Below are 14,585 nucleotides of genomic sequence, written 5' to 3'. Positions count from 1 at the left end.
TCGCCGCCCATCATTCTATCCCAGAACCAACAATACCAAAATCCCATGGGTCAAACCCATCCTGATGACTGCCTCCAAAAAGGGGGGGGCGGCCCAGAACCCGAAACCATTTCCAGTTGCCAACTTTTTCTTTCAGATTCCCCAGGCTCTCCCCAGAATTCTGCCCAAATCACTTCGCTAGCAATGTCCAAAACCAGAAAATTAGCCCACCAGTTGTCCAAAAATGTGCATTATCTGTGCGCCCTTGAGGAGAAGGAGGGAAGATATTATGCCCCGGTACAAGTACAGGGGCAGGGTACAATTTCAGCGCTGGTGGACACTGGATCTCAAGCTACCCTTCTGTCCAGAAGGGCCTTTGATGAACTGAATTTAGGAAGGGGAGAGAATTATCGTATTCCTCTCACCTCTCTTCCTGGACAACTCCAGAACTTTGACGGGAAGGAAATTCCCGTCGAGGGGACGGCAGATTTGGACATTAAAATTGGGCGTCACAGGTTGAAACACCCGGTCATAGTAGTGACCCCAGAGGGCACCCCTTCTTTACTAGGGAATGACCTCCTGAGAAGGTTGTCACCCCTAATAGATTGTGTAAACAAGGTCCTCTGGACTCAGACTAGCCGACCAATAAAATTAAAACAGAGTGTCAACCATGTTAGTTTAAACGGGACCTGCCACATGGTTGAACAAAAATCTGACCAAGTAGAATTTCACTTCCAGAACAACCGAATTCCAGATGTGACAGTAATAGCAGTAGGACAACAGACTGGTGATGGGGGGGGGTCCTCTCTATTTCTGAAAATCAACCTTCCTTCCAGTTTAAGGTGGTATTCCACACTGGAAGGAAACACTCTGAAATTCTTTACCAATCCACAATCAGACACTCCCACTCGTATAGTCCTGAAAGATGTGAAATCAGCTCAGAACCTGGCTGATATTCAGCAAACTGGAGAGCAGTTGTTCATCCCTGTTCAGTTAAATGATGGGAAGGACTCTGTTCTCGCTCGAGTGTGTGTGAACAATGGTAAGAGCTTCATCAGCGAAGCCATGTTCCGCCAACTCCCAAAAGATCCAGCCATTCCCACATTCAAACTGATAGATAAATGGGAAATGGACCCAGAAGCACCCAATTCCAAACATCTCCTGCCAAGCAGGTGTATGCTCAAAATCTCCATTGGCAACAAGAGCATAGTCCATAATTGTTGGGTCGTGCGAGACGTCACTGCAGTGACATTCTCAATCTCTTTGCCATTAGTTTGGACCTAATAAACTTCAAAGCTTGGTCCCGATTAGCGGATAATCCCATGGGCTTTGATGATCCGGAAAAAGCATTTAGGTCAGCTCAATTGCTACCTTATGCAGTTGAAATTCAGCTTAAAGAGGAAGTCACCATCCCAGAAAGGACCCAACAATTCTCCCTGGAAGTGAAGGTTAAAAGAGGACATAAATTGAAAAACCCTGATGCTTATATTTATCTAAATGATTCTCTCCAACAGCAAGGGTTAGGGGTAAACCCAACACCATTAGTCAACATAGAACATGACACCATACCAATAGAGGTGGATAACAGCGACTTACAGAGTATTACTCTAGCTGCAGGCACCATTATTGGAATGGCGGTTGATGACCGACATTTTTCCATTGATCTAGGAAATGAACTGTTAGGACTAATCCCCAAGGACTGTTTTGACAGTGACAGTGATGACAACACAACACCAGACAGGATTTTCACCCGGCATGGGGGGGAACTTCCTGGTGTACACTTCTTGCCCTTATGGTAAGGAAGATGTGACTTGTGACTTCAGGAGGGATGAGGTGATTTTCCAGGTCCATGAGGGCTGCCTTTCCCACCTGAAGCCTCCAGTCCAAATCAACACTCTGACCAGGGACTCCTCCACCCAGCTGGAGGAGGCCGCTGAGATAGCCAAACCAGAAGTCTTTCCAGGCTTCAGGCAGATGGTGGAAGAGAGGGTCAACCTAGCTGATGCCTGCGTGACTCTGGAACAGAAGCAAAAGTTGAAACAAGTTTTCTTGGATTTCCAAGATCTCTTTGCGGTAGACTCATATGACTGTGGTCGCACCAACATCCACACCACAATTCCCACGGACCCTGGAATGACTGCAGTGTTTGTGAAGCAATATCGTTTGCCTCTCGCATCCATGGAGTCTCTTACTGAAATAATAAAGAACCTTGAGTCCCGGGGAATAATCCGTCCAGTACACAGCACCTTCAATAATCCGGTGCTGGGAATATTGAAGCCAAACGGCCAGTGGAGACTCTGTGCCGACTTCAGGGAGCTCAACAAACGGGTCCATACTTCCCGATGGCCTCTGCCCTACATTGACCAAGGGCTGGCCCAGATTCAGGGGTCGCAGGTATTCACAGCAATAGACCTGACCAATGGATACTGGACCGTGCCTGTCAGTAGGGAGGACCAATACAAACTGGCTTTTACCTTTGGGGGCCAGTAGTACACATGGACCCGGACTCCCTTCGGATACCTCAACTCCGGCAATGAATTGAACATTTTCCTACATAAGGCCATGCCCGACCTGGGTGCGAGGGGTAACCTGGCTTATGTAGATGATGTCCTCATCAAAAGTTCATCTGTGGAGGAACACATAGCGGAGATCCGTTATGTTCTGACACAGTTGAGGGCCGCCGGAGCAAAACCTTCCTTTCAGAAAGCACAGTGGTGCAGAACCCGTGTTAATTTCTTGGGGCATGAGATTACTCCTCAGGGTCTCTGTCCCCAAGAAAAGAAAGTGGAAGCACTTCAGAAACTGAAAGACCCCACAACTCTGCGGGAACTAAGGAGCCTCCTTGGACTGACTAATTACAGCAGACAGTTCATTGAAGGCTTAGCAGAGATCACTAGACCCCTGATTCATCTCTTGAAGAGGGGGGTCAAGTGGAAATGGGGTCCAGAACAATCCGAGGCAGTAAGACGACTCAAAAGAAGCCTCTCACAAGCGCCTTGCCTAGCTTTCCCTGTCAGAAACAAGGAGTTCTTCCTGGAGACAGGGTTCGCTAATACGTGCTTGGCGGCAGTATTATACCAAAAGCATGACAAGGTCAATAAAGAATTCGCCTATGCGAACAAAACTTTATCCTCTGTGGAGGAAAAATTCAACGATTGTGAGAAGGCACTCCTGGCAACGGTGTGGGCATTGAAGAATTACCGCCCGTTTATCCAGGGGGAACACATCATAGTGGAGCCTCCACACCAGCCTCTGCAATATCTCCAAAGTGACAGAATCCGGGCCGGAAATGTGAGTAATTCCCGAATTACTTCCTGGATTCTGTCAATGCAAGGCTTTGCTGTAGAGGTCAGATATGGCCAAAACAAGATGAGCCCCTCGCGCAAGGTCTGGCTGACTGGCATGATTTTGCCAGAGAAAACTGTCTCGAGGACGAAAGTCTAAAAATCAAAGACAACATGGAGGCATACCTTAATTCCCCACACAAAGTCTTTGAAGAAGACAAGTGTGAGGGAATGCCCACTGTCTATGTGGATGGATGCTCGTACCGTGTTGACAACAACGGGGAGAAAAACCAGAGGCATGTTATGTGCAAATAACAAACCCCTGAAACATGGGAAGCTAATCCAAAATATTGATGATCTGGTCACATCGAATGGGATGACCATCTACTGGAAAAAGATCAAGGGTCATTCCAAAGTAGAGGGACCAGACAAAACTGGAAATGACTTAGCTGATCAGCTGGCCAAAACCGGGGCCATCCAAGGGGATCTAATAGAAATAGAGTCCCTGTTGGGGGAAATCCAGGTCACTGCTATCACTAAGTCCCAGACAAATGCTCACAATGATCTTTCAACTGCACAATGGAGTAAGGAGACCCCTGATGCTGATTTGATTACAGCTCAGAAGGGGGATCCAATAATTGGTAAGTTTTACCAACACATTGAGGACCCTGAGAACTTTCCCCTGACGGATACCGATTACATTGGGAAAGAGGACCTAAGAGTGTTGATGAAATGTCCAAAAATGTTCTGAATCCAAGACGGTTTGTTGGTAAGGAAATCCCAAGCTGGCCATGATCAGTGGGTGGTTCCTACCTCATTCCGAAGCCTGATGTTAAGTCACGCCCATGATGCAGCCACCGCCGGTCATAGGGGATTTCATACAACACTTGAAATCTTAAGAGAGGTTGCATACTGGCCACACATGGGGCAGGACCTCGACCAATACTTGAAGGGGTGTCTTGTGTGTGCACAATTTCAGCCATCATCCCTCACGCACCGTGCACCTCTCCAAAAGAGGGGGATGACACTGCCATGGTCAGATTTGCAAATCGACTTTGTAGGCCCTGTAATTTGCTCGTCTAGAGGAAACAAGTACATGTTGACCGTTACATGCTTGTTTACCAAGTGGGTGGAATGTCTCCCGGCCCCAAACTGCAAGGCAGAAACAGCAGCTGCGCTGATGATTAACCACATCTTTTCCCGTTTTGGTCTACCTCAAAGGATTGAGTCAGACAGAGGTAGCCATTTCACCAGCGAGGTAATGACAAAGATGTGGGAGATACTGGGGGTTAAAAGGAAGCTACATATTTCTTACCGGCCAGCTTCTTCTGGAGCAGTAGAGAGATACAACCGAACCATTGTGAGCATATTAAAAAAGTTTGTGGCAGATTCTGGGCCAAGTTGGGATATCCGATTACCTCTGGTCCTAATGGCCATCAGATCTACCCCTTCATCTGCAGCTAAAATGTCACCATTTGAGTTGATGACCGGACGCAAGATGGTGCTTCCCCAGCATCTGCTCTACAGGACCCAAGAGTAGAAATTGATAAATGCCTCCACAACTCATGAGTATGTGGAGAATTTAAGGAAACACCTTCAGCATGCTTTTTCCTATGCTCAGCGGAATCTAGAAAGATCAGCTGATAGCATGAAAACCCACTACGACCTGAAGACCACCAGGAAGGAATATACTGTGGGGGACCCGGTCTATCTATACAATTTCCAAATGAACCAGGCCAAAAAAATAGCGAAAATGTTTGCCTACATGGAAGGGACCGTTTGAAATTATAGACAAGATCTCCCCTGTAGCGTATAAGATCCGCATCCCCAAAGGTAGTCTGGCGGAAAGGAAGACAAGTGGGTACATATAAATCAGCTGAAGTGTTGCCATCCCAGGCACACTCTGCAGCAACTGGAGGAGTCCTCTGCAATACCAGAGGGGACCGCTCCAGATTAATTCAGTTCCAACCCTAAAATATCCCACATATAGTCTCTAAAATATTATGACGCTTGTAAGCCACTGTCTCTGAATTATATCTTGTTTTTCAAAATTGGAATGCTATGTCTATTAAAGTATAAAATGTATATGTCGCCCCACTATATCAATAGTGGGAGAGAAATGTCTATGAATAGGTATTGCCGCTTTCCTTTGTCGTCCTAGGAGAAAGAAAACCTGGAGACTGGCCAAGGAGGACGCCCAGGGACCGGGAGCAAAGATCAGAGGGGCCCGGGGGTACCGCCCAATATTCCCATCAGGACCGGTGAGGAGGACCGATCGATCCAACTGGGTGTAGGAAAAGATGCTGAACTGTGCCATCTACAGAAGTGGAAGAAGATAATGTGGACATACCAGCGCAAGGGCTCAAAACCTCCTTTGCACCCGACTTCCCCTCGACTTGAATCAAAGCGTAGTCGGGCGGGGGGGTTTGTGAAGGGTTTTGACCCATGCTGAATCAATAGACTGGGTAGATGTGGGGATGAGCTGCCGCCGCCCATCATTCCATCCCAGAGTCCAGGAGAACCGCGCAGTTGTGCGCATACCAAAAGCGCCAGGGGTGAAAGGTGGTGCCAAAGGAAAAATAGCAGCATCTGTCAGAGCAAAAGCACTTTTAAATCACCTCTATTTCTTTGAGGGCAAGCTCCAAATATCAAGTTCAAACATTGCAAGATAGCTAATACCGGAGACCTTTGTTCAAAAATCCGTTTTACTGATGTCAAAAAGTTGCTGAAATCATGGGCACAAGACCACTCTAAAGATTCAACCTTCTTGTGGGGGGGTTCCACATAACCACTCTAATGTAAGGTTGCCTATCAAAACAATAGCAAAAATCTCCTGTCAAATTCGAGACAACTCCTAAATGGATGCAGTACCGACAAATTCTACAAGGCGGCGCTAGCGGTCTAAACTCTGACAGGGGAACTGAGTTCAATAGCTGACAAAGGGACCAGAGTCAGCTGGACTTCAAAGCCTGTTTGTTAATTAAAAATCAGCCACCTGCTGTTCCCAGGAGGCAGGCTGATTTCATTAAGAGCTTCAAGAGGCTGGGAAACCTCACCTCAGAGATTCACACCAGGAGGCAGGATATCACATGACTCTGCTATTGTGAGGGGCTAGACTGCCTGGCAGCTTGCTGGAGCCCACACAAAAGACTCTTCCCCTTGAATGGGGTATGTTAATTTTGAGTGTTTCCTGTCAACAGCCCTCTGCCAGCAAGGAGAGACATGTGATCACTGTCATCCCCAAACTTCTAGGGGCGGACTCAAACACTGAAAGACATTGAATTGAAGGCAAAGATATGTTTCATAATAATACTGATAACTCTTTGTAACCAGATGACAGAAATGTGCAATTTGGGGATCCTTAAAACTCCAATTTGTGTGATGTTCTGGTGCAAAACCCCGCTAATTATGAATATTGCAGACACACTATTTAAGCTAGCGACCTGGAAATTTACTGGGATATGTGTAGAAGGGGGGTGTACATTTGTATAATTTTTGATGAAAAACCAATGTTGCAAAACCCACTAAAATCGAAAATAATTTCCCATTTTTGAATGCAAGCTCCTAGAAACTCCAGAGTCGGAACAGAGACTACCTTAAGCAATGTGTAATATGTACATGTAATGTCAACCACTTGTGTACCTGGGAAATATGTATTTGGATCAGAAATAGATTTGTGTGCACATTGACCAGGGGAGTGTCATTTCTGTAGGTCATAAAAATGACATCACTCTGACACACTTTCCCTTCCCAAATCAGGGACCAAAGAATCTATTGACCTATCAAATTAAGAGAGGGGCAGGCTTAGTGAAGCTAGCCTCTCCACCCACTTTCTAAACACATAAAAGGAACATTGAAACCCAGGTAGAGGATTAAATTCCATTTTCTGCGGGACGCTCTGCCGGGAGACTCCAGACTTCACATCCATCAATCTCCAGAGACCAGAACTTTATTTCAGAACCTAAAGCAAGGGCCTAAACCCACAAACTGAGAACTCTTCTCAGCAGGCCTCAGCATCCTTACAATCATTTGCAAACTATTCCACAGCCGGGCGAGCTGTTTGAATTCTTTGCCAAGAACTTTTAACAGAAGAGCAGTATCCAGAACCAGAGACCGCTAGCAGAACCACCCGCCGAGCAGAGGGAACCAGTGCCTGACAGACCAGCAAAGCAGAGCTGACCCAGACGCTGTGAGCAGAACCGCCCGAAGTCCTGTCCAGTTGACCCGATCCGTGACAAGGCCCAGTCCTTCTAAAAATTAGGAGTGAGTATCCGCCAGAACTGTGCAGAACCCAATCTTTTAGTTAAAATAATCTAATTCAAACTATTTTAACCTAAGTAGAACTGCCTCCTAGAAATCGTGTCATCTGTCATTTTAAAGCTGCAAGCTGTCATCTGTCATTCTAAAGCTGCAAGCTGTCACCTGTCATTTTGAGTTTTACTTTAAATCCGAAAATCTACCTTTATTAAATCGTCCGTATCTCTTGAACCGTTTGGGCTAGGAACGAAATTTAACTCTTTATAGTGCCTCCGTAATCGCGAGACACGCACTCGCAAAATTTACCGCGATTTGCGATTTGGGCCGATTTCTTCATCTGTAAAAATCAGCAGCTTTTTGCTCCTCTTTGCTAAAATTCGTTTGCAATCTGCTAATCATTCATAGAGTATTGTTAAAGTGATCCTGAACTAATATAAAGTAGCCATCACCTACCCTGAACCTCTAGAGGGAATTAAAAGCAATTTTAGCACCTTTTCACTTCCTTGCCAACCACATTAAAGTAATTCGCCTGCGTTTCAAACTTCTACCTGTTTTCCTCTAAGCTTGCTGGGGGGGAACTGAATTTCGTATTGTATTTGATTGCATTCCTGAGAACTGTGTGCTCCTCCTTCCATTTCTTACATTGCATAGGGGTGGGGGTGAATTGCCAGAGAAAAAGTGATTAGATTATCTTTTGCTAAAATCATATCAAGTTATTTCTGTACTGCATTTCATTCCTCATTGCTTTTCCCTTGAAACCATAAAAGTATTTTCGCTGCCTTATCCATCCTATACCAACTCCTCATTGATTGTAAAGAGGTGTGCTCGTGTCAGATTACCCATTGTTGATCAACATTATATTCATAAGTGTGATATCAATTATTAATGTATTATAAAAGTGTGATATATATATATATATATATATATATATATATAGTTTAATTTTTCCAATAAACCTTTTAAATTTGCAAAACAAATCTACTTCTTGGCTCAGTGGGGTCAGGGGGATTCTAAGAGAGGGGTGTTATACAAGGGTTCATCATCCAGATTATAACTTGCCACAAAAACATATAAATAAGGGCTTCCCTTGGGCATCCCAGACAAGGCATTGACTTAGTGGGATTTCTTGATTGGAGTCACTTACAACACTCTAGGAGTGCAACGTCCAATGCAACAATCTTTAATTATCTTGGTAAATGGAGTACCTACAAAAGACAAAAGAATTGGCAACAACTGGTAGATTAGTTAGAGAAGCCCTGCAATATCTTAAAGAGAATAATGAATATTACAAAGAAATTAATATTGAAGAAAACTTGAAAGATACAACTGAAATAAATCAAGAGACACAAGAAGCTGGTCAATTCGAGCTCCTAGATCCTGCTACAATATCAAACACTTTACACCATTATACAATTCATCCATTGCACTCTAATGACACCATAGAAGATGCACTGGAAACATACCAAATGCGTCAAACAAAAGGATCACCAATCAGCATATGGGAAAAAAGTATAGAAGCACGTGCTTTTCCTCTACTCTTTCCGACTGGCAAAGGAGGAAGATACGATGATAGACCTATTCAAATATCAGCATAAGAATATCGCTCATTACGAATGTATTCTGAAGATCCCAGATTTCGACAAAATGTGGAATACATATTCCACCTACTCTTTGAAAGTGAACTAACAACTTTATGTTACGGAGTTGCACACATATTAAAATCAGGATCACACTTTCAAAATATGACAGCTACACAATTATTACAAAAAGATGAGGTTTTACAAGCAAATCTTACAAATCTATTAGCAAATATGCGTGGTACTAAAGAGTACTGGTTTCAACGTCATGGAGATGTACGTTGTATGATCAGAAACCTTGGCCCACCCACTTGGTTTGTTAAAATTAAGTTGTGCAGAATATGCATGGGAAGATTTACATGCTTTCCTACGCATATCAAACGAAAACAAAACAAACATAGATATACTAACACCTGGAGAACTTTGTTCTCAGGATCCTGTTAATGTTTCAAGATATTTTCACCATCGCTTCATTGCTATGCTACATTTTATTTGTAATAAAACTGTTCCAACCCTTGGAGAAGTGCAACACTTCTTTTGGAGAAAAGAATACCAAGCCAGAGGAGCACCACATGTCCACATGCTTGTATGGATTAAAGATGCTCCTAAATTTGGTCAAGACAGTGATGCCACTGTTTTACAGTTTATTGAAAAATATGTCACTTGTGAAATTCCATCAGAATCCACAAATAGTGATCTTCATGCAAAAATTTTACAATTCCAAAGACACAAATGTGGCAAATATTGTCGTCGCAAATACAAAAACAAAGGGAAATACTATACCAAATGCCGATTTGGTTTCCCTAGACCAGTTACAAATACAGGTCAAGTGAACAACCTCATGTCTTCAGTTAGACATAGTCAATTAAAAATACATATTGCATAAAAAGAAAAGAAGAAGAAAAATATATCAATGATTACAATGCAATCATTGCCCACTTATGGAATGCAAACATAGATGTGCAGTACATTGCAGACAATTCTACTGCAGTTGCACGATATGTCACAGCATACTTAACCAAATAAGAAAAGACAGAGCTCCAAGACCTCTGGAATGACCTGTCATCAGATAAAACAGTGTCTCAGAAATTAAACAGCTTGGGCATAAAAATGCTGTCCCATAGAGAATGTGGATCCTATGAAGCAGCTGATCGATTAACGGGTACTGCATTGTATGGTAAATCTGCAAATATAGCATGGCTAAGTCTTGGTCCAGCTAAATCTAGAAAAAGAGTTCTAAAATCATACGAAGATATAGAAACAATAGCCAAACATGATCCCAACAGCCAAAACATTTTAAAAAAACAATTTATTGGACACATACTACCCAAACAGGAGTACCACTTTGGAAACCATGTGTCTATCCAACATAGCCCAAAACTACACATACAAAAATAATATAAAACCTGATGAACAAAACCGTAAATACAAAGTGACAAACTGTGAAGGCAGCTTAGTAAAACTCACCAAACCAAATTTAATGAATCATATCAAATTGTCATTAAAGACTCCTCAACATAAAGAAGTATATTACATGTCCCTGCTACAACTCTTTAAACCATGGAGAAAAGAAGAAGAAATACTAGATAACGATGACTCATATGAAGACGCTTTCAAAACAAATGAAAGCAGTATAACTGATGTTAACTTTGCACAGTACAAAACAATGTTGCACAATGAACAGCAACACGAAGAAGAACTCCAGGCCCAACTAGATAAGGACACTACTGACAGTAGTCAACCTTCCGTCACAGGAAGCCAAGAACCACTGGGAGACCCACTAATAACAAATGAGGCAGAATTAGCTATGATAGAAGTAGAAAACACCATGTGTCAGTATGAAGATAAAGAAGACTTAACTATACTACAATCAAAGCCAAACAATGAGCAACGTAGCATTTTTCAAGAAGTAACAAAAGAAATTGCACATGGTGTACAACATGAAAACAAAGAATGCACCTGTCAAAATTACAAACCTATACTATTGTAGGTCAGTGGCGAAGCTGGTTCTGGCAAAACATTCCTAATCAAAATCATCAGTAAATTCCTTCAACAATTGACAAACAACAAACTGTCAGCTGTTGTCACTGCCCCCACAGGTTTAGCTGCCTACAACATTCTTGGTGTCACTTTACACCGATTACTACTCCTGCCAGTAGAACACCAAAACAAATTAGATTATTACAAACTTTCTGCAGAAGCTGCAATGGAACTACGCAGAGTATTGAAACAAATGAAAATGCTACTAATAGATGAAGTGAGCATGGTGTCTAACCTAATGTTGGCTTTGATTCACCTCAGATTACAAGAAGTACTCAAAACAAACTATGAAGAGCTCTTTGCAGGAAAACACATTGTTTTCGGAGATCTTCTTCAATTGACACCAGTAAAAGGTGAGCCTATTTTTAAAACATTAGGACACAAACTCTGCCGTAAAACTGTTGGCAGCATAGGAAATGTCAACCTTTGGCAACATTTCCAATACAGTGAATTAACAGAAAACATGCGCCAATCTGCAGATCTCACTTATGCCAACATCTTAAAAAGTATCAGAGTTGGTATACTTTCTAAAGAAGCAGAAGCAATATTGAAAACCCGGCACATTCATGCACTTTATGGTGATAATGCATGTGCTACAGATGTTATGGAACAATTAGCCCACAAAAATGTCAATTGTATGGCCTTAATGCCAACTCTTGCAAGCTGTTTCAAATTCAATGAAATAATGTTAAGTAAAGACATGCAACCAATAATGGAAATTAGCGCCACAGACAAATTACATGTACATGGAATGACACTACCCATGTGTGACCAAGCCACAACAAGTCTAAATAGTTTAGAAAAATCAATCTCAAACACAGCAGGCTTGGAAAAGATATTAAAATTATCCTTAAATTGTAGAGTAATGCTGAAACGTAACCTTGACGTGGACCAAGGACTAGTTAATGGAGCACTGGGTACAGTTGTTGGCTTTAAAACATACCCACGTGACAAAATTCAGTTTGTCAATATTCTCTTTGACAAACTTTCAGAAGTAAAAATAATAGGACGCTCAACAGCTCGATTCCTTCTCTTCAAAGACATGTATGTACGCAGAGAACAATCTTCTCTAACTCTTGCACACACAGTCACCATTCATAAATCACAAGGTCTTACCCTAGACAAAGTAATGATAGACATTGGTAACACAGTCTTTAAAGAAGGCATGAGCTATGTAGCACTATCACGCTTACGTACACTTGACGGTCTATTTCTAATCAACTTTGATGCAAGTAAAATAAACGCTGATATTCATTGCATTTTGGAATACAATAGACTTCGTTCACTATACACTCCCCATCTAAACACATTCTGTTCCACAAAAACTAAAACATTATAAAAGAAAAATAAATCAAACAGAAAAGCAACAGGATGTCACTGCAAATCCTCCAAAGAGAGTAAAAGAAAGTAATACTTCCTGAAGTGCCACAAGCAAAAAAGAATCAATTAGGGAAAGTAAACCAGGTACTTCTTCAAAGAAGGAAGACAAACTCCAAAAAAAGCAGTCAGATACAAAACTACCTGGTCCATTTAAACTCTCAAATATAGTTGGTCTAAGTTGCTACGCAAATGTAGCAATGAATATTCTATTTCAATTACCACCAATTGTTGAGAACATTTACTTACACAGTACAGACCCATTGTGTTTGCAAATGTTAGTACTTCACAGAAATGCAGCAAACAATCCTGACAACACGTATAGTGTTTATGGAATAAGACAACAATTGGACTACTGTGCTGGAATGGTGAAATTCACTATAAACTCACAGGAAGATCCACAAGAATTTCTAATGTACTTACTATTAGTACTGGAAAACAAAAACATACCTATAAATGAAATCTTGCAGATTTCATACGTGCACTCTCTGCAACAATGTGACACAAGAACAAATCCCCAATGAACGCTTTGTGTATATATCAATACCCAATTGTGAATCCATTCCATTTCAGCAACTTGTACAAAATGCAAACCATTGTAGATTATGTTCGACCTGCAATTCAGATAATCGCTCCACGTTAGTAATACAAACACATAGTAAATACGTAATACTAATGCTTCTACGTTACAATGCAGATGGTACCAAAAACAACTGCAAGCTGACTGGATTCACACATGGTCAAATATCACTTGGTAGGAAAACCTTCACAACAATAGGTATAATCTACCACGCAGGAGCCACAACCAATTCAGGGCACTACACTGGATATATAAAAATGAAATGTGGATGGTTTGAATGTAATGATAGTACCATTACTCTAGAGCAGAGATTACCAGCAAATCTTACAAACGCTTATTTAATGTTATTAAAACCAAAATTTGATAACTAAACTGTACTTAAACCTTAAGTACACTTGTAGTAAAAAATATAAACTGTCACAATATTCCAAAAGCTATTTAACTGCCCAAAGATGCTACAACTAATCAGATAAATTAATACCACTCAAATAGAGAAAAAAACAGACAGTTAGAATACGCCAATTGGTATCTAACTGTCCCAAAATTTAGAAATATCCAAACAGATAAATCAATACCACGAAATTATATTAAAAAAATAAACAGTTAAAATACGCCTAATGGTATCTAACTGCTCCAAGATTTTACAATATCCAAACAAATACCCAATATCTTACTGCTCCCAAAAACTGGAACAATCCAATGTATAAAGCATTAGCCAGAAAAAACAAGTAAACACTGAAAACAAACAAACAAACTGTAGCATAACACAAAATGTGTTTTTTTTAATCCAACATGGATTTGTTTTCTCCCACAGACCCAATCATTTTAGCAACAAACACAGAAACTGAGCAAATTGCACAGTACTCTGGTTTGTCATCTACTAAATATGAGGGTAAAAAAAAGAAGAAAATGTTGATTGTACAATGTAATAAGTCTTTATAAAATACTAATACTAACATGCTATTTTCTTTTATCACAGAAATGAACAAGAAAAACATGGACTCCCGTTACTAAACCAAATAGTAAGTATAACATGATAAATACAACCATCGCAGCATATCACACCCATACTGTCTTATAACAATGTTCCTTTTAAATTTGTTTTTGACCCAAAGTTATAAGCCACTATGAGTGTGATATGCTGCGGTGCTTGTGGCCAGGGCATAGAGTCTTGGGTGCATGGCCAAATGGCCATGCACCCAACATTCTATACCCTGGCCACAACCACCGCAGCATATCACACCCATAGATTCAAGCATTGCAACCATTTTAATGTCCGCGGACACAAGGAAGTTCCTAGAACACATTCAACTTGCCAGAGGACGATACGGACAGTGTCCTCAGGACACCCCCATTTTCTTTAAGTACGAACATTTCAGGACACCGCAAGTGTTCTTAGAACACTTTCAGCTTCACAACGAACAATACAGACAACGTCTTCAGGACACCCCCTGCGAACATTCCAGGACCCCACGAGTCTTCTTAGAACAC

The 14,585-nt window shown here is 41.6% G+C and overlaps 1 protein-coding gene across 2 annotated transcripts in view; it reads right to left on the bottom strand.

The window, feature by feature from the left end:
- The window catches only part of HOMER3 (homer scaffold protein 3), a 1,163,927-nt gene that overhangs the window by 714,904 nt on the left and 434,438 nt on the right, over positions 1–14,585 (bottom strand). The window lies entirely within an intron of this gene.

The sequence above is a fragment of the Ambystoma mexicanum genome, chromosome 1p, assembly GCF_040938575.1.
Source record: "Ambystoma mexicanum isolate Mex_15411 chromosome 1p, UKY_AmexF1_1, whole genome shotgun sequence".
Taxonomy (NCBI): domain Eukaryota; kingdom Metazoa; phylum Chordata; class Amphibia; order Caudata; family Ambystomatidae; genus Ambystoma; species Ambystoma mexicanum.
The sequence above is the reverse complement of the archived record's forward strand: the minus strand, read 5'-3'. Positions and strand labels throughout refer to the sequence as shown.